The following is an 18563-nucleotide window of genomic DNA, read 5'->3' on the forward strand; positions in this document are numbered from 1 at the left end:
GGATGGCCCAAATGTGACTGTAACTAACTGTTGTTTTCTCTTTTTGGGGATATTTTTTCATTGAGATAACAAATTCTATGAGTTTGGAAGTGGAGAAACCAGAATAACTTGGTGTACTGCAGAATTGAAAAATAGAATCTGGAAGAATTAGGTTCAAATCCTGTTTCAGACACCATCTGCAAGTTATTTACCCTCTCTTAATTTTTCATTTGTCAAACACTAAATGGATGAATTTTTTTGAGCTGTCTTCCGGGACTAGTATCTATGTTCTGGATGGTAAACTTTAGCTGGTAAATGTGTCAGGACCCTCAAAATCAAGTCAAATTTCTTTAACAGTAAAATTCATGACAAATGAGTTAATAAGAGTTTGTTGATCAATTTCATTAATTCTTTCCTCAAAGATATAGATATAGATATAGATAGATAGCAAAAAAAAGATATAGATATTCCTGCTCTATATTCCAAATGAAAGTACAACCCATTTCTACCTAAAGATAGGTCACCTCAACATTTAGCTAGCACATATAAGTTCCCCGTGAGAAACCAATGGCAGAGTCACACCCAGAGTTTGAGTTCTATTTTCTTTAGACATTTGCCCCAGAACACTTCCCCTGCCAGAGTACAAGCACACCTGCACATTTTGGACACGGGAAGGCAAAGGCAAGAACCTATTGCAATCTCTAAGAAAGGAGTCTCTCACTGTGCCAACTGTACTTTGGGGTTATTTGCATTTCACCCGGAAAAATATCATACTGGGATTTTGGAAAGGTGGCAACAGGAGATGAGGCCATGTGTAACCATGCAGACTGTCTGAGTACTTTAAAGGTACTCATGGCAAATATCCCATAGCATTTCATTTAATCAATTGCCAGCTGGCAGCTTAGCTAGAAAGGGCACATTTAACAAGTATATGTAGCTGGGTTTTTTTTGCATTTGGTGTTATTTGTAACAGGCTACTTACCTCTCACATTATTTTTGTATGACATAGCTTTAAATAAAGGTGAACTGAATTGAATCCAAATTAACAAACACTGGAAGCGTTGTGTAAAGAATTTTAGATTTGGCATCAGAGGACTTGCATTTGAATCTCTATCCTGTCACTTGTGACTTGAATGACCTTGAGCAAGTCTTACTTAGTAACTGTGTCATTTAATCTTAATCTGACTCAGTTTCCTCATTCATAAAATGGGATTGCTGTCAGGATAGTATAATAACATATTTGTAATGTGCTTTGAGAATCTTAAAGTGCTTTATAAATACTGGTTATGATTGTTATTATGTAACCTCTGTGGGTTCCAATTTCTCCTTTTGTACAATGATGGGTTTGGATAAGATTTCCTAGTTCAATTCTGTTATATATTCATTATTTATTATGAGTAATCTCAATCTCAATAAATCTCAATTTACTATGAGTAAAGGCACATTTTAACTGTTCTAATGATAAGCATCAATATCTGAATTAGGAAAGCAGTTTGGTTTAGTTTCAGAGTGAAATACCCATACTATTTATTAGCTTTATGATTTTAGGCAAGTCATTTGCCTATTTGCCTTATTTGCAAAATGGAAATGTTGCACTAGATGATTTCCATTTTTGTTGAGATAAAAAATATATTAATTAAATAAAATTGAGGGCAGCCAGGGGGTGCAGTGGATAGAGCACCAGGTGTAGAATCAAAAAGATTTCTCTTCCTGAGTTCAAATCTGGTCTCAGACATTTCCTATGTGATCCTATGCAAGTCACTTAACCCTTTTTGCCTCAGTTTCCTCATATGTAAAATGAGCTGGAAGAGGAAACAGTAAATCACTCCATTATCTTTGCAAGAAAACACTAAATAGAGTCATAAAGAATTGGACACAACTGAAAAACAATAAAAAATTAAATAAATTAAAAGCAAATTATGGCATAACTGGTAACAACATAAAGTAAGTATTAAATGATTTGTATGCTGAAAATGCTTTAAGAATTCAGAAAAGGGAGAGTGCCTTATAGTACTAGGTGGTGAGAAAGAAAGTATGACTTGAATATGGTCTGGAAGGAAGGCTTTTATCTCAGTAAAAAATTATTTCAGGGCAGCTAGGTGGTACAGTGGATAGAGCACCAGCCTTAAAGTCAGGAAGATCCGAGTTAAAATCTGGCCTCATACACTTAACAATTTCCTGGCTGCGTGACCCTGGGCAAGTCACTTAACCCCAATTGCCTCAGCAAAAAAAAAAAAAGTTATTTCAGAATGGGTATGGAGGCAATCTGAAATTGGGATATATACCCAATATTTACGGGACCTGTTTGGCTTGATGAGAAGGCTGAAGTAGAGAAATAATTTAGGATTAGATTTAATCTGAATTTAATGTAAATAGATTACAAATTTAGCATAAGAAAGGTCTAATGGATTTTCTTTGTGAGAGTATGAAGCAAGGAGTTAGCTGGCATTTGCTTGTTCAGTATCATAAATGACTTTGTTCATTGGAAATAGTTTCATTTAAAGTCTTTTTTCTGATAAACACTGGATTTTTTGGGGGAAGCCATCTCTCCCAAAATATACTCCAACACTTTAGGGCTACCCAAACAAATTTTATGTGCATGTTTTAAAAACCCTATATGTTCATAGTATTGTATATTTTAAGAAAATTGCCATTTTCCAGTCTTTTAAAAATATTTATTTTGTGGTCTGAGAAGATACCACATACAAATGGAGCCCTACTGGTCCAAGCTCTGTGTCGGCCTTTTAAGCTTAACACCCTTAAATCCTTGATGAAGTCAACACAGAAGTTCTTGCAAGTGGGCAAACATCATGACCATAATGTACTAAGCAACTTTTCAACACTTGCACCAAACTAGAATTATGGTGCAATGAATGGCTGCTTTATTTTCCAAGATGTGAAAATTAAAGTTGGCTTACAACAGGGGTTTGTTATCCATATGTGATTGAAATGCCAGCTTGAAATGTGCCAGCAATGCCATTCCTATGGATTTTTCACCAGACATTTCAATTATTTGGCCACAAGAATAATCAAAATGTTTTGATAATTAAGAACATATCTTCTGGATCTGTGTCTTGATGTTCATTTGGTTTCAATGAATTTAAATATTCCCTTTTTAACTACTGTGTTTATGTGTATGTACAGATATGATTTTCCTATTTTAAAAGCTATCCATGTCCACTTTCTAAAATACTTGGTTGAGTGTGATCTTACACCAATCATTTCATCTCCCCAAGAATTATGGGGATAATGACCAGATGATGACAAAAATCTCTTATAGAATTTACATTCTATGAAAAAATTATTCATGCAATGCTTTAGCTAGCTAGATATGTAGTAGAATTTGCTGAAGCTTTCCCAATGGCAATAACGCATATGTCTGTATACATATTATTCTTATCCTTTGCCAAATAGCAAAACCATTTTCAGTGCTCCTAAGCAGAACTACTTGTATGTTTTTACACTGACATGGATGGAAATTGTGGGCAACAACTATCTCCTTTGCTTTAACTGTTGCTAATTTCTTTTTACCAGAAACTGCATTGTGGGTAACTTGAACCAGTCCTCTTCTAAATTCATATGGTTTAGTTCAAAGGACATTATATGAGAATTTATTTAATAAACATTTGTTTAAAACCTACTATATGCACTACTTTTTGTTAGGAGATTGTGAAAAGACCATAGATATGCACTACTTTTTGTTAGGAGATTGTTAAAAGACCATAGATATTCCCCAGTCTACTGAGAACCATTATGAAGAAACTCCCACCCCATTGTCTCCTATTCTAGGATGGTTTTCTCATTGAGAACACTATTCTGTGTTTTTTCTAACCAGTTCCTTTCTGATTTGGCCTAATGTTGTCAAGAGGAAAATGATTTTTCTAAGGGAGTATCTCAAGTAGGATTTGAATTTGGGTCCATCCAACATGCCATAATAAACTTATTCTGGTTTTCTCCTCTTCAAAGCTCACAGGATTGGATATACCCAATCAGTCAATTGCCTATGTATCATATTATATATTATACAATCTAAAACAAATGGGCTCATTGGTCTAAAGTCAGGAGATCTGGGTTCTATTCCAGCTATTGTTGTTCATTTGTGATCAACTCTTTATGACCCCATCTGGGGTTTTCTTGGCAGAGATACTAGAGTGGATTGCTATTTTCTTCTCCAGATCATTTTACAGATGTGGAAACTGAGGGGAATAATGTGACGTGCTTTGCTCAAGATCACACAGCTAGTAAATGTCTAATAGCTTGCTTGCTTTCCTCCTCAAGATAACTATACTGTCTTTCTCAAGATTACTAATATTATAAATATGTTTTACATGATTTCACATGTATATCCTATATCAGATTATTTACAATCTCAGGGAGGGGGCAGAGGAGGAAGGAAGGGAGGGATATAATTTGGAACTCCAAAATTTAAAAAAAAATGGTAAATTGTTTTTACGTGGAGTTGGGGAAAATATATTCTTTAAAAAAGAAATAGTGTGGGTGAGATGAAGGCATATAGTTGTTCTGAAACACAGAAGGAAATAATCTTTCTAAATCATCAGGGTTTTTGGCTAGGGGCTTGACATGAACCAAAGATACATTACTGATAATTAGTATCATAACTCCCTAAAAAGCAAAGAAAAGAATACATAAATCCAGACTAAGTGGTGGGAACCCTTAGTTAGTTGCCCTTAGGCAACTTCCATTTCCATTGTTCTCTTTCTGGCAAGTTAAACAGTGTCTCCTTTCTACCTAACCCTTCTCCCTTATACCACTCTCCCCAAAATTTAAAAGAGAAGTGAATGGGATGATGTGGATGGGTGGCTTAGGGACTGATTGTCAAGATTAAAATTCCAAAGACATTAAAATGAAAGGATTCTAGGCACTTAAGAAATGCATGTTAATTTGGACAACTTAACTTTTAATGAGGAAGAAGATTGAAGGAAAGGAGTTTCTTTTCTTATAACAAAGAACAATAACAAATTCATATTTTCTCCTTATAAGAAAACCGATGATTTGAGATTGTTAGGTGCTACAATAGAGGGCCAGATCTGTAATAAAAAATCTGAATTTAATTTGGTCTGATGCTTACTAGCTATGTGATCCAGGATTAGTCACTTAACTTCTATCTACCTAAGTTTCTGCACCTGTAAAATGGGGAAAATAATAACATCTATAACATAGAGTTGTGAGGATTAAATAAGATGATATTGGTAAAACACTTTACAAAGTGCTATGTAAATGTGAGCTATTATTATTATTATTATTAATATAGGATCTGGTGGATTGAATTAATAAAATGGAAGAATGCAATAGGAGGTGAGGTTGGGCATGAAGTATTTGTATTTGAAGAAGATGTATAGGAAAAAGGGAGCAAGGACATATATAATATGACTTTTGAGTGAGGAATGCAGAGAAGAGAAACTGAGAAGAAATATACACAGTTCTAGAGAAACTGAAAGAAAACAACTAATTTACTTATGATTGCTTTTAGAGTTTCAAGATTAAACCTAGAAAAGTGAAGAAGAGAATTGTTTGGGACTCAGGGACAATTGTACATTGACTTTTTGTGCATTTTGACTAAATGTAGATTTTTAATTTTTCAGCCTAAGTTATAGCTTAAGTAATTAGAGGAAGCTCTGATGCTGGGAGTTGCTTCAAGAAAACAAAATCCTCAGCTGTTTGAAGAGCTGCCTGAGAAAAAAGTATCTTTCTTGCTCTCTGGTGCCATATAAAGCTTGTGAGAGGGGAAGCCCTTTACTCTTGCCTATGTTGTCCCTTACTAGTAGCTCAAGAGGGGGTAATCCTTCACAGCCCAAATAACTGAATAACTTTGTAGCTAACAGGCTTAAGAAAACTGATGTTTTCAGTTGGAGAATGTCTGAACAAGTTATGATATGGATGTTATGAAATATTATTATTCTATAAGAAATGATCAGCAGGATAATTTCAGAGAGGCCTGGAGACACTTATATGAACTGTTACTAAGTGAAATGAGAAGAAACAGGAGATTATATACAGCAACAGCAAGATTATACAATGATCAATTCCGATGGACATGGATTCAGACCAATTCTAAAGGTCTTGTGATGAAGAGAGTGATTAATACCCAGAAAGAGGACTGTGGGAACTGAATGTGTACTACAACTTAGTATTTTCACTCTTTTTGTTGTTGTTTTCTTGCATTTTGTTTTCTTTCTCATTTTCTTTCCTGTTTGTTCTGATTTTTATAGAGCAGCATATTTGTGGAAATATGTATAGAGGAACTGCACATGTTCAACATATATTGGATCACTTGCCGACTGGGGGAGGAGTGAAGGAAGAGAGGATAAAAAATTAGAACACAGGGCTTTGTAGGGGGAATGTCAAAAATTACCCATGTATATATTTTGAAAATAAAAAAAAGATTTAATTCAAAAAAGAAAGAAAAATGATATTTACTTGAAAGCATTTAACATCTCCTTAGTACCCAGGCAAGGGACCCAATTTGGAAAGATCTACAGATCTCAGGTTAAAAGCTGCTGTTTCCTAAAAGAACTTAACATTAATTTTAGCAATCCTAGAATAGCAAATAAATGACTTCATACAGCAGGGGAGAATGACATTCCCAGGAGGAACAATTTTGTCCAGCAGATAAGATTGTTATTGAAGGAATCCAAGTAAATCAAGGCTTTTTTCCCCCCAAACTTGTGAGTTGTCCCGGGCATATGAGTTTCTTCCTCACAGCAAGGTTCTTTAAGTTGTTGCTTACTTTCCCTACACATACTGTATACCTTGATGAGTGAATTTAATCTAGTTTTATAGGTAGACTGTTATGATCATACTGAGTTTGGTTTCTGGCAAGAAAAGTCTTACTCTTAAGACATAATACTATCATCTTAACTGGTTTATTTAAATGGAATACATATCAGTGGGCGTTCATGAATTACAATGATGAGAAGTAGACATATAGCTTCTACCACATGATGGGTGGTCGCATTTTAGGAACTCAAGAATAAAAGTTATATAGTTTCTCCATTGGGAAAACCACTCTAATTATCAGGAATGAGCCAGTCCTAGTTCAGATGACAGATCTTGGAGAAAATTGGGGAATTCTTGTCACACACCTGTTATATTTACATAGGAAGAGTTTTTCTGCAAGTCCAAGAAAGCCTAGGGATTAAAATATGAACAACAGATAAATGAATCCACAATAGGTCCCTAATAGTATTCTTATATATGCATAGTTTTCTCTAGATGGATTCCATGGTCTCTTCCAAATCTGAAATTCATTGACTATGAAAATCACTACATACTATCAACAGTGCTGACAGCAAATTCCCTCATAGCCACAAAGTTCATAAAAATAAGGTAAGTTTTGTGGAAAAAGCAATATAAGAAGATTGAATTTAAACAAGAAGCACTGGAAAGCAAGCACACATCCTTCCAATGACCAATGTATTTTAAGATTCCTATATAGTTTTAGTCACTTAAAGTTCTGAGTATCCAACTTTTTCTTCTTCTTGTTCTTAGCAGGTGTCACCAGGTGGAACTTTTATTGTAGTTTCACATGGTTTCCAGTTGGTAATTCCCATTCTTTACCTTAGGGAAAGCAGAAATTGAAGCAAAACATTCTTTATTATTGGGCACTGTCTCAGACACCACAGAAGGGAATGGGCACCTGAATTTTCCATGTCTGGTGGGATACTCTGGTACCCATTTTTAATAACCAGTGATGTACAATAGACTAAGAACTTGTTCTCCCTGAGGCCAATTCCCTTTGATACCATGCATTCTGACTCTTGATCTCATAAGATCTTACCAATAAAACAGCTACTTGAGATTCCCCTCTTTGGGCACATTATAGTGAATAAAAACTTGATGTTTTTTTGTCTCTAACTGAAAAACTGCATAAATATTTATTGAAATGAATAGTTGAGCAACTTTGCAAACAATTAATTTTTCTAGCATAAAAATGTTTCATTAGTTGATATTTATGTAGGGTTAACATCATACATTGAAGGAACAGGCAGCTGCTAATATTGTATACTCTGAGGGAATTGGACATGAATTGATAAGTAATAACTTGGAAAAAGAGGAGGATAAAAAGATGATCAGTCATCAGACAATTTTACAACGCTACTATCAGGCAAGCAGAGGATCTATGAAATTGGGTAAGAGGGATAAAGACTAGCCATGTTACACTTTTCCCTTTGTCCTGTGAATATCCCAAACATGTATAGACACAGTAGTATTAATTCTACATGAAAGATAATGCGGAATGTTGGAAGGGATTTGGGAAAACAGGGACACTGATACATTGTTGGTGGAACTGTGAATACATCCAACCATTCTGGAGAGCAATTTGGAACTATGCTCAAAAAGTTATCAAACTGTGCATACCCTTTGATCCAGCAGTGTTACTACTGGGCTTATATCCCAAAGAGATCATAAAGAAGGAAAAGGGACCTGTATGTGCACGAATGTTTGTGGTGGCCCTCTTTGTAGTGGCTAGAAACTGGAAATTGAGTGGATGCCCATCAACTGGAGAATGGCTGAATAAATTGTGGTATATGAATATTATGGAATATTATTGTTCTGTAAGAAATGACCAACAGGATGATTTCAGAAAGGCCTAGAGAGACTTACACGAACTGATGCTGAGTGAAATGAGCAGGGCCAAGAGATCATTATATACTTCAACAACAATACTATATGATGACCAATTCTGATGGACTTGGCCATCCTCAGCAATGAGATCAACTAAATCATTTCCAATGGAGCAGTAATGAACTGAACCAGCTACTCCCAGTGAAAGAACTCTGGGAGATGACTAAAAACCATTACATTGAATTCCCAATCCTTATATTTTTGCCTACCTGCATTTTGGATTTCCTTCACAGGCTAATTGTACAATATTTCAGAGTCTGATTCTTTTTGTACAGCAAAATAATGGTTTGGTCATGTATACTTATTGTGTATCTAATTTATATTTTAATATATTTAACATCTACTGGTCATCCTGCCATCTGGGGGAGGAGGTGGGGGGAAAGAGGGGAAAAATTGGAACAAGAGGTTTGGCAATTGTCAATGCTGTAAAGTTACCCATACATATATCCTGTAAATAAAAGGCTATTAAATAAAAAAATAAATAAAACAAAATAAAAGGAAAAAAATTCTACACGAAAAAGGATGATAAATATAGGCTTCATTTTGTCATTGGATTAACTTTAAATAAATATTTTTGGGAAAGGCTTCCACAATCTTAGAGAATCAGTCACTTACTTTGGTATGGAGAATGCATCAGTTGAATTTGGTTAAATGAATTTAAAGATTTAACCACTTATATGATCATCCCAGGGTACTGAAAGAATTAGTGGATGTGATGGTGAGGGTTTGTAGGTGACCTTTGGAAAATCATGAAGAATAAGGGAGATTTTTCATATCATTGAATTGCAAGTCTCCATTATTTTTCTGAGTTGATAATTTTTGTAGGGTATTCATTTTATTTATGTGTTGTCTCTGACATATACTAACTTTAGGATTCTGGGCCAGTATCTTAACCTCTTGGCGCTCTGGGCTGTTCTCTAATGATTATAATTTGTGGGAAACATGCTGATATTCATTAGTAGGGGAAAATCCTTACAGGGAGCTTCCTACATCAATGAAAAAAAAATTGACAATAAGGACTTTCCTTCCTTTACATACTGTTTTAAGGTTTACAAAGAGCTTTATGTGTCATTTGATTTTCATAATAACTGTATGGAGTAGGTGCTATTAGTCTTTCTCACTATTCCTCTGTAGGTAGACAGATCCAGGAAACACAGAAGGTCTTGTTATAGACCAAAAAAGGGATTGCCTTTGAGAGGGAAAAAGTGAAACTCTTTGCATAGCAATTGTGAAATATCCCAGTCAAAGGAGTCAGTTTCTTTGCTTGAGAGGATCTGGGTAGATTTTATCCAATGCCTGTGTACAAATATTTGTTTTCTAGATAGGACAAGTGTTGGTCCTAACTTATAAAGAAGAAATTGGCATTTAAGTGGGGCTTCCAATGTTGAGGAAGGACAAAGGTCTGCATCAGTTGACTTCTGGACTCTCCATATTGTTGAAAACCAGTGGTATCCCAAACAGTATAGTTATATTCTTTCAATTCCAAAGCTTACCTCAAAGATTTGGAGCTACTTTTCAACAATCAGGTGATTCAGCCCAATTCCAATAGACTTGTGAGGGAGTTAGCCATCTGCATCTAGAGGGAGGACTGTGGGGACTGAATATGGATCAAAACATAGTATTTTCACCTTTGTTGTTGTTGTTATTGCTTGCTTGCTTGTTCTTTTTCTTTCTCATTTTTTTCCTTTTGGATTTGATTTTTCTTGTGCAGTATGATAAATGTAGAAATATGTTTAGGAGAATTGCACATGTTTAATCTATATCGGATTACTTGCTGTCTAGGGGAGGAGGTAGGGAGAAAAACTTAAGAACACAAGATTTTGTAAGGATGAATATTGAAAAATATCTTTGCAGGTATTTCAAAAATAAAAAGGTATTATAAGAGAAAAAAAGTTTTGGAGTTATATTAAAAGTTTTCATTGGCATTCTCACAGATTCTATCTTTTATGTTCTTATGATTTTTAACCTAGCAATGCTACATGCTAAGAAAATTGACAAATGACACAAAACTAGAAGGTAACTAATATCTTAGAAAACAGAATCAAGATCACAAAATATTTCAGCAGGTTACAATGATGGATTGAATCTTTGATATTTCAATGATTAAATATTTTGAAATTATAAAGGACAAATGAATGGAAAATTCTATATAGGTTCAAAAAATTAACCATATAAGAGGACATAGATAAGGGAGAGTTAGCTTTTTATATGGAGCTCACATAAAAGTGATACTAATTCATTGGACATTATGAGTGAATGATGCAACATTGCAGTCAATAAAGCTAAGGCAATCCAACTACAGTAATAGGAATTACTGCCCAGAGTGAGCTCATACCCCTCCTGGACTGTCTTGTCAGACCACATCTGGAATATCGTGTCCGGTTTGCATTTTAGAAAGGGCATCAATTAATTGAATGTATTTAAATCAGGATGGTGAAAGGGACTCACACCTAGGGATGAAGGAAACAGTGATGACTGGTCTAGAGAAAGGATGAACAGGTGGGGCCAGAACATTATACTAAGAATTTGAAGGGCTAATATGTTAAATAATGATAATAATGAAATGTATGTAGTACTTGTTGTTTGGTCATCTTTCAGTTATGTCTAACTCTTTATGAACCCTTTTGGAGTTTCCTTGGTAGAGATACTGGAAAAGATTGTCATTTTCTTCTCTAGCTCATTTTTCAGATGAAGGAACTAAGGCAAACAGAATTAAGTGACTTGTATAGGGTCACACAGCTAGTTAAGTGTCTGACTCCATATATTTAAAAGTCATGAAGATGAGTTTCTCTGACTCTAGGCCTGGTACTCCATCCACTCTATGTAAAACTTTTGAGTTTTACTAAACTCTTTATATACATGATCTCATGAGAAAGAGAACTTTCACTTAATTAATTCATTTCAGAGAACTAGGAACAATGGATAGAAGTTGTATTGAAATTATTTTTGGCTCAATATGAAAAAAATACTTTTCTTTCTGACTAAAGATGTAAAATGGTAACTGTATAACTGCCAATTAAAGATGCTTACTAGTGTTATGAACTTGGACAGGTCATTTAACTATTAGATTTCTACATCACCCCCTCTGTAAAATGGAAAAAGTAATAGCATCCAACTCCCAAGTTTGTTTTGAAGATGAAATTAGATAACATGTGTAAAAGTGCTTCATAAACCTTAAAACACTATATAAATGTGCTATTATTAACAAGCAATTATGCTTTAAAAGATTCTTCATCATCATAGAGGGTTTCTTAGGTTCTTTATAATTCTAGGATTCTGTATTTCACAATCAGTTCTATGATTGGAAAGAATAAATGTTTTTTTTCAAGGGGAATCTAGTGGGGTGTCTAAATTTAAATTGGTAAGCTTGACTTGAATCTCTGGCAAAATTCTAGAACCCAAATCAAAGTTACAGTTTGTAAGCATTTAGAAAAGGAAGGGGGTTGTCACCAAGAACCAGCATGGAGTCTTCATGAATGTCAGTCTAAACTTATTTCCTTTTTTGGCATGGTTGATACACTCATAGATCAAAGGAATATGTGGAGTTCAGCAAAGCATTCCATAGTTTCCCTCAGGATATCCTTATGGAAGAGATGATGAAATGTGGACTTATAGTTAGGTGGCTTTGGAAATATTTGAAAGGACTTGTTAATAGACTGATGTAATTATTGAGAAAGATCTTTAATAGTAGGCCCCTAGACACTATCTTGGTCTCATGCCATTCTGCAATTTTGTCAGTGATTTGAATGAAGACAACAATGGCATGTTCATCAAAATTATAGATGAAACATAAAGCTAGAGGTGATGAGTTTCTTCAAACTGCCTCCTCCAAGTCCTCAGAAAAGAATCCAACATTCTTTGAGGATAGATTCTATATCTGAAACATTTCCAAGTTTATAGGCCCTCCTGAAGTACTCATTCTGGTGTCACTACCTCAAAGATCCTATGGCCACCATCATGACATAATAACACAATGTGATTTCAGGCTGAATAGAGCCCTAATGGGGAGAAGTGGGAGGTGACAATCCCACTTTACCCTGTCCTAATCAGTCCATAATTATAGTATTATGCCCATTCTGGACACACCATTTCAGGAAGGGCAGTGATAAATTGAAGCCTATCCAAACAGAGATAACCAAGGTGGCACAAGAACTGAAGATAGTGCCATTTGAATATTATGTCAAGAAACTCAAGATATATAACCTTAGAAGATGAAATTGGCAAGATACATAATTGAATTTCCTTTAAATATTCTAAGCATAATCATTTCAAATTTTGGACTTGCTAAGAGAAATGAAATTATCATGCTTTTTTCTATAGACAGAGATAGAAATAATGACTAGAAGTTACAGAGGACAGATTTTATCTTAATGTAAATAATACAGTTTAAACCACTAGAGTTGTCCTAAAATGATATGAGTTATCTTGGGAAATGGTGGGTTCATGTGACCAGAGGCAAGGAGTTCTTCCAGTAGAGGATAGATAACTACTTGATGGGCAGGACATTATAGAGGTTCTGATATATATGAAGAATATCAATATATCAACATATTACATATAACATAAAAAATTCTTTTTTTTAAGGTAATGGGTTGCATCAGGAGATCTCTTAAATGCCTTTCAAATCTGAGATTCCATGATTCTAAGTCTCACTTATATGGGTAGAAAATCTTTTCAAGTCAGTCTTGTGCAAAGAAAAGGAAAGAAGTGTTATTATCATAATTGGCACATATATATGAGAAGTAGAGAGTAGTAAAGGCTATAGAATTGGCCTCAGTTATGAAGATGTAGCTTCAAATTTTGCTCTGATATATACCAGGAATGTGATCCTGGACAAGTCATTTAAATTTTCAATGGCCTAGGCAAGTCTTAAAGAGCAGATTTGCATTGGTAGATTAGCTCCTCAATGGGACTTTCTCAAATCAATGAAATCATAGGTCTGGGGAAAAAGCAGGTAGTCAGTCAGGCAGCTAAGCAACCAGGTGAGAGATGAAGGAAAGAAGAAAAAGATGGAGAGAGGGAGAAAAGAAGAAAGAAAAAAAAGAAAGAGGGATTGGGAAAGAGAGAGAGAAAGGAAGAGAAACAAGAAGGAAGGAAAGAAGGAGGGGAGGGAAAGAGATAGAAAGGAAAGAAGGAAAAGAAGAAAAGGAAAGAGGAAAGAATAGAGAAAGGAAGAAAAGAAAGAAAGAAGAAATGAAAAAAAGGAAAGAAGATTTTTTAAAATGCCAGTGTCCTGGCATTCTAGGTTAAGTTCTATAGCTAGTGTGATATCTAGATATTAAAGGAACATGAATTTCAAGATACAGACCAAAGGAAATTCAGAAAAGAACTCCCGCAACAGTCATATCACATCTGAACATGAGCTTGGTGAGAGCAATGATACATAGAGACTGAGCTTAGATAAGGCTATATATACTGTTTTGTCTCTTCCTATATTGAGGTGATGTAGGGGAAGCCATATTTAACATCACTTCATAAAAGCTAATTAATCATATAAAATTGTAATGCTATCAATAGCACTTATATCAATGGGGGGGGGGAGGGGAATCAAGCCAATGATAGTAGAGAAGAGACAGAAGAAAGAAAGGAAATACAAGTCCATGTTCATTACAACAAACACTATTAGTAAGAGGTCTTCCATTAACTCTCCAAGCTGATCCCTTTGCCTCCTATCATTTAATGTATTCTGTCTGCCACTACCAGAATAATATTGCTGATTTAATAATTTCTGCTTTTTTTCTCAGAAACTTGGATTGCTCCCTATTGGTTAAAGGACAAAATTGGTGTTTCATTTAACAGCATATCTTTCGAACTGTATACTTTATTTGACAGCATAAACCTTTTGATTCACCAGCATAAACCCAAACTTGCCCATTTAGCTGCATGCTCATACATTCTCTCATTTGCTTATCCTTTTCCCCTACCACACCCCAATATGATTATATTTCATTATTTCCTATTATATTCCTATTTACTCTCTTCATCTTTTATATTACCTCTGCTTAAAGATCTACTTTAAGCCCTACTAATTTTACAAAGATTTCCCTACCAAAACATCCCAGTGCATATTCCATCTTCTTCCTTTGAACTTCAACTACACATTTTGTTTGTAGCACTCATTTTAACACTAAATTCCAAATTGTCTTTAATATTAATATTGCACAAAATACTAGTAATAGCTATAATTTATATAATACTGTAAGATTTTCAAAGTACTTTCTAAATATCTCATTTTATTTTCATAACAGCCTTGAGATGTAAGTGTTATTATATTCATTTTACAGATGAAGAAATTGAGGTAGAAAGGGGTTAAATGACTTGTTTACAGTCACACAGCTAGTAAGTATCTGAGGTTGGATTTGAACTTCTATCTTACTGTCTTCAGGTCTAGTACTTTATAAGTATCTTAGGGTAGAGATTCAATTACTTTTTTTGTATAGTCATCTCTCTAGTCATCACACACTAAACCATTGGTATCAAATTCAGACAGAAACAGGAACCATTGATTCATATATGAAGATCCCTGCAGGCTGCATATTGATTTAGTTTTCAAATGTAATGTTACCTATTTTTTTAATGTTTTTATTTATTTTCCAGTTGTATTTTAATGCAGTTTTGACTGACTTGGTGTGTTTAACACATCTGCAAAAAGTAATCAATAAATACTTGAAAGCTATTGCTACTACTGTATGACATTTCTGTATCACCTAAGGGTTTGAAAAGTGCTTTACTTATATTTTCTTGTTTGACCTGCATAACAACTCTGTAAAGTAAATTCTATAGGTATTATTATCTTATTTTTTTAAGGTGTGGTAATTGAGACTAAGAGGTGTTAATTAACTTGTCCATAGTCACACCACTGAAAAGATCTAGGTGGGATCTAAAAGCCTAGTCATCTTGAATCCAAATCCATGATGCTGTCATAATTTAGCCACAGTTGAATGATCACACTTAAAGAGAACCTTTGTTTGAGAAGTCATGCTTAGTCTATTATCTCATGTTATCCTCACAACACTTCTAGGGTATATTTAAGGGTAGATGCTAATATAATAGTAATGATAATAAATATCTTTTATATAGCACTTTCTGTCTCATTTGATCCTCACAACAATCTTGGGATGTAGTTGTCATTATTATGTCCATTTTTACAAATGAGGAAACTGAGCTTTAGAAAGATCAAATAACTTAAGCCAGAATCAAAAACTAGGAAGTATTTAAGGAAGGCTTTAAACTCATCCATATATTAAAATGGGAAAATCCAAGAATCCATGAAAGTTGTGATCTGTCCATATTCATAGATTTCTTTAGGGGTAGAAATGAGAGAATAACTGCTCTTCAGTCTTCTGGGCCAATGCTCTTTCTAGGAAGTTTTACCTTATATAGACTATGCTACTATATATAACATTACATAGTTTGTTTAGTTTTTGCCAAACATGAGCATCTAGGACATAAACCATCATCATTGTTTGGGAATTCTAAAATTATAGTGTCCATTTCTCATTCTATAAGACTGTTTTGAAATGATAATTGGAACTGGTCTAAAGAGTACTCTATTTTTACATTTTCATAATTTCTTTTAAAAAATCAAATATATGAAGTTTTCCCTCCTAATGAAATAAAGCCCGAAGATATCATTCATTTCTAGGAAATTATTATATGATATTCAACATAGATTTTCAAATATGTGATAAATTTATGAGAAAATGATTTAGTTGTGATTATAATTTTCCAAAAACCTATCCTAATTTTCTCTTTTAATAATTATTTCCAGAGTTATTAGAAATATTGAGATCTTCAGATTTTTTGGATTAATGTGATATTTACTAGAATTTGAAATAGGAAACACTCTTCGGTGGCAGAAATAAAGGAAATTAATCCATCAGCTAATTTAAAAATTATATGGATTTGATATTATATGGTAGATCATTCAATTTCACAAAACAAAAAAAACCCAAACCCAAATACAACCCTGAATTAATTTAAAACATATATGAATCTGGTCAGTAGACATATATGATTATCTTTTCTTATTAGAAGTAGAAGATTTTAAAAATGAGATAATTGGATATAAATAAATCTTTTACTTACATTTGTAATAACTAACATCATGTAGAGGTCACAAAACAAAAAAGACAGATTATAAACTTCTACATAAAGTACATCTTATTAAGCATTTCTCCAGATATTTGTGGGAGAATAGACTTTATCTTTTGATCAAATAATAAAGCAGGTAGTGTGATTGCTCTTGTTTTAATACCAAGTCTTAGTAATTCTTGGAATCATGTGTCTGAATGTACAATGCCCCTGGGTAGAAAGATACTGATCCATGTATTTTTCTTACTAGAAGTTAAAAGAGATTTCATTTTAGGCTCTTTGTCATAAACCTTAGTATGATAATTTTTTTCTTTCATCTCTTGGTGACCATTCAATCTGGAATATCCTTTTGTCCTTCTGGAACTTTTCTCCAACTGATGAGTTCTTCTTAGGGCCTCCATTTTGGGAAAAATTTTGGGTCAGTCATCCTTTATGCTCCTCTCTCTTAACTCCGCTTCTGATTCTCTGGACTTTATCTTTATGATTATACCCTACTACTTTCCTCATCCCACCCAACTCCCTCCCCTATCTCAGCTCCTTTTTGTCTTATTTATCTTCTTTCAAGAAAATGTTAGCTCCTTGAGAGTTCGGGATTGTCTTTTTATTTTTATCCCCCAATGCTTAACACAGTGTCTGGCACATAGTAAACACTTAATCAGTTTTATTGCCCATCTTAATTATGTCTTGGATTTCTTGTTATCACATACTAGTACCCAGAACAGCTGTATCCTGAGTTTTTGGATAGAGATTTCATGTTAAGTATATGACATAATTTACTCAGTACCTTGACTATGATATGGACACAGGTAAATTATAACTTAGCTGTCCTGTAGTTTGTATATATAATTATAATTTGAATATATAATAACAACTCAGTATATGGAGGTATTTTAATATATCCAGTTTTGTTTATGTGTTTTGTACTTCAATAATATGGTGGTGATATAGCCTGAGATAAAGAGATTATCACTTCAGTCCTAAAATTTTTAGTTTCAGGAAAAATTAGTAATCTAATCCAGAAAGCATAAAGATGATCTCTCCTAACTATCAGGATTCCCAAGGAAAGAATAAATCAGGATGTAACATAATAGATTGCTGCAACAAAAGATCCAATCAGTTGATTAGAACTATATTTTATTGTTAAATGATCTAAAATTAAGCTTCCTTTCTCTCTTCCCCTCCCCACTCTCCTTAAATTTTCCTTAGTAATAGCAGCCAAAAAAAATGCCTGGTCCATAGTAGGTGCCTCAGTGTTTATTGAATGAATGAATTATATTGTAAAGAGATAACTGGATTTAGAAAGTGAATATTGGGACTGCTTAATTGCTACATGATCTTGAACAAGTAGCCTTAATTATCTGGGTTCCAGTTTCCTTATCTGTAAAATGAATGAGTTGAGCCAGCTATTATTTTAGGTTCCTTCTGCCTCTATATTTATAATACTTTTATTTCCTTTTTTTCTTTCAAATAGCCAGATATTAATTCTGTGTATGTTGAAAGAATGCAAAACATTATGAAAACTCTCATTTCCTTTATAGCATGGAGTGGTGGGTAAAGATCTGACCTTAAATCAAAAAAGGTCTGAGTTCAAATCTTACCCTTGGCACCTAAAAGTATGATCAGCAAAGCTCTTAACCTCCAGATGCTCTACCAAATTTCTAAGACAGCAGATTGAAGAGAACTTGTTGACTGCCAATGGTAGAGGGTACATTAATGAAATCACAGGCCCATTCTTTATCCTTATCTCTAATTGAAAAGCTGAAAAAATAAAAATCTCCAGATTTTAGGAAGCATTGTTTAAGAAAATTACAGATTATCAAGGGGTTACTGTTAACATTATTATA

This window comes from Sarcophilus harrisii, chromosome 1 (assembly GCF_902635505.1).
Source record: "Sarcophilus harrisii chromosome 1, mSarHar1.11, whole genome shotgun sequence".
NCBI lineage: Eukaryota > Metazoa > Chordata > Mammalia > Dasyuromorphia > Dasyuridae > Sarcophilus > Sarcophilus harrisii.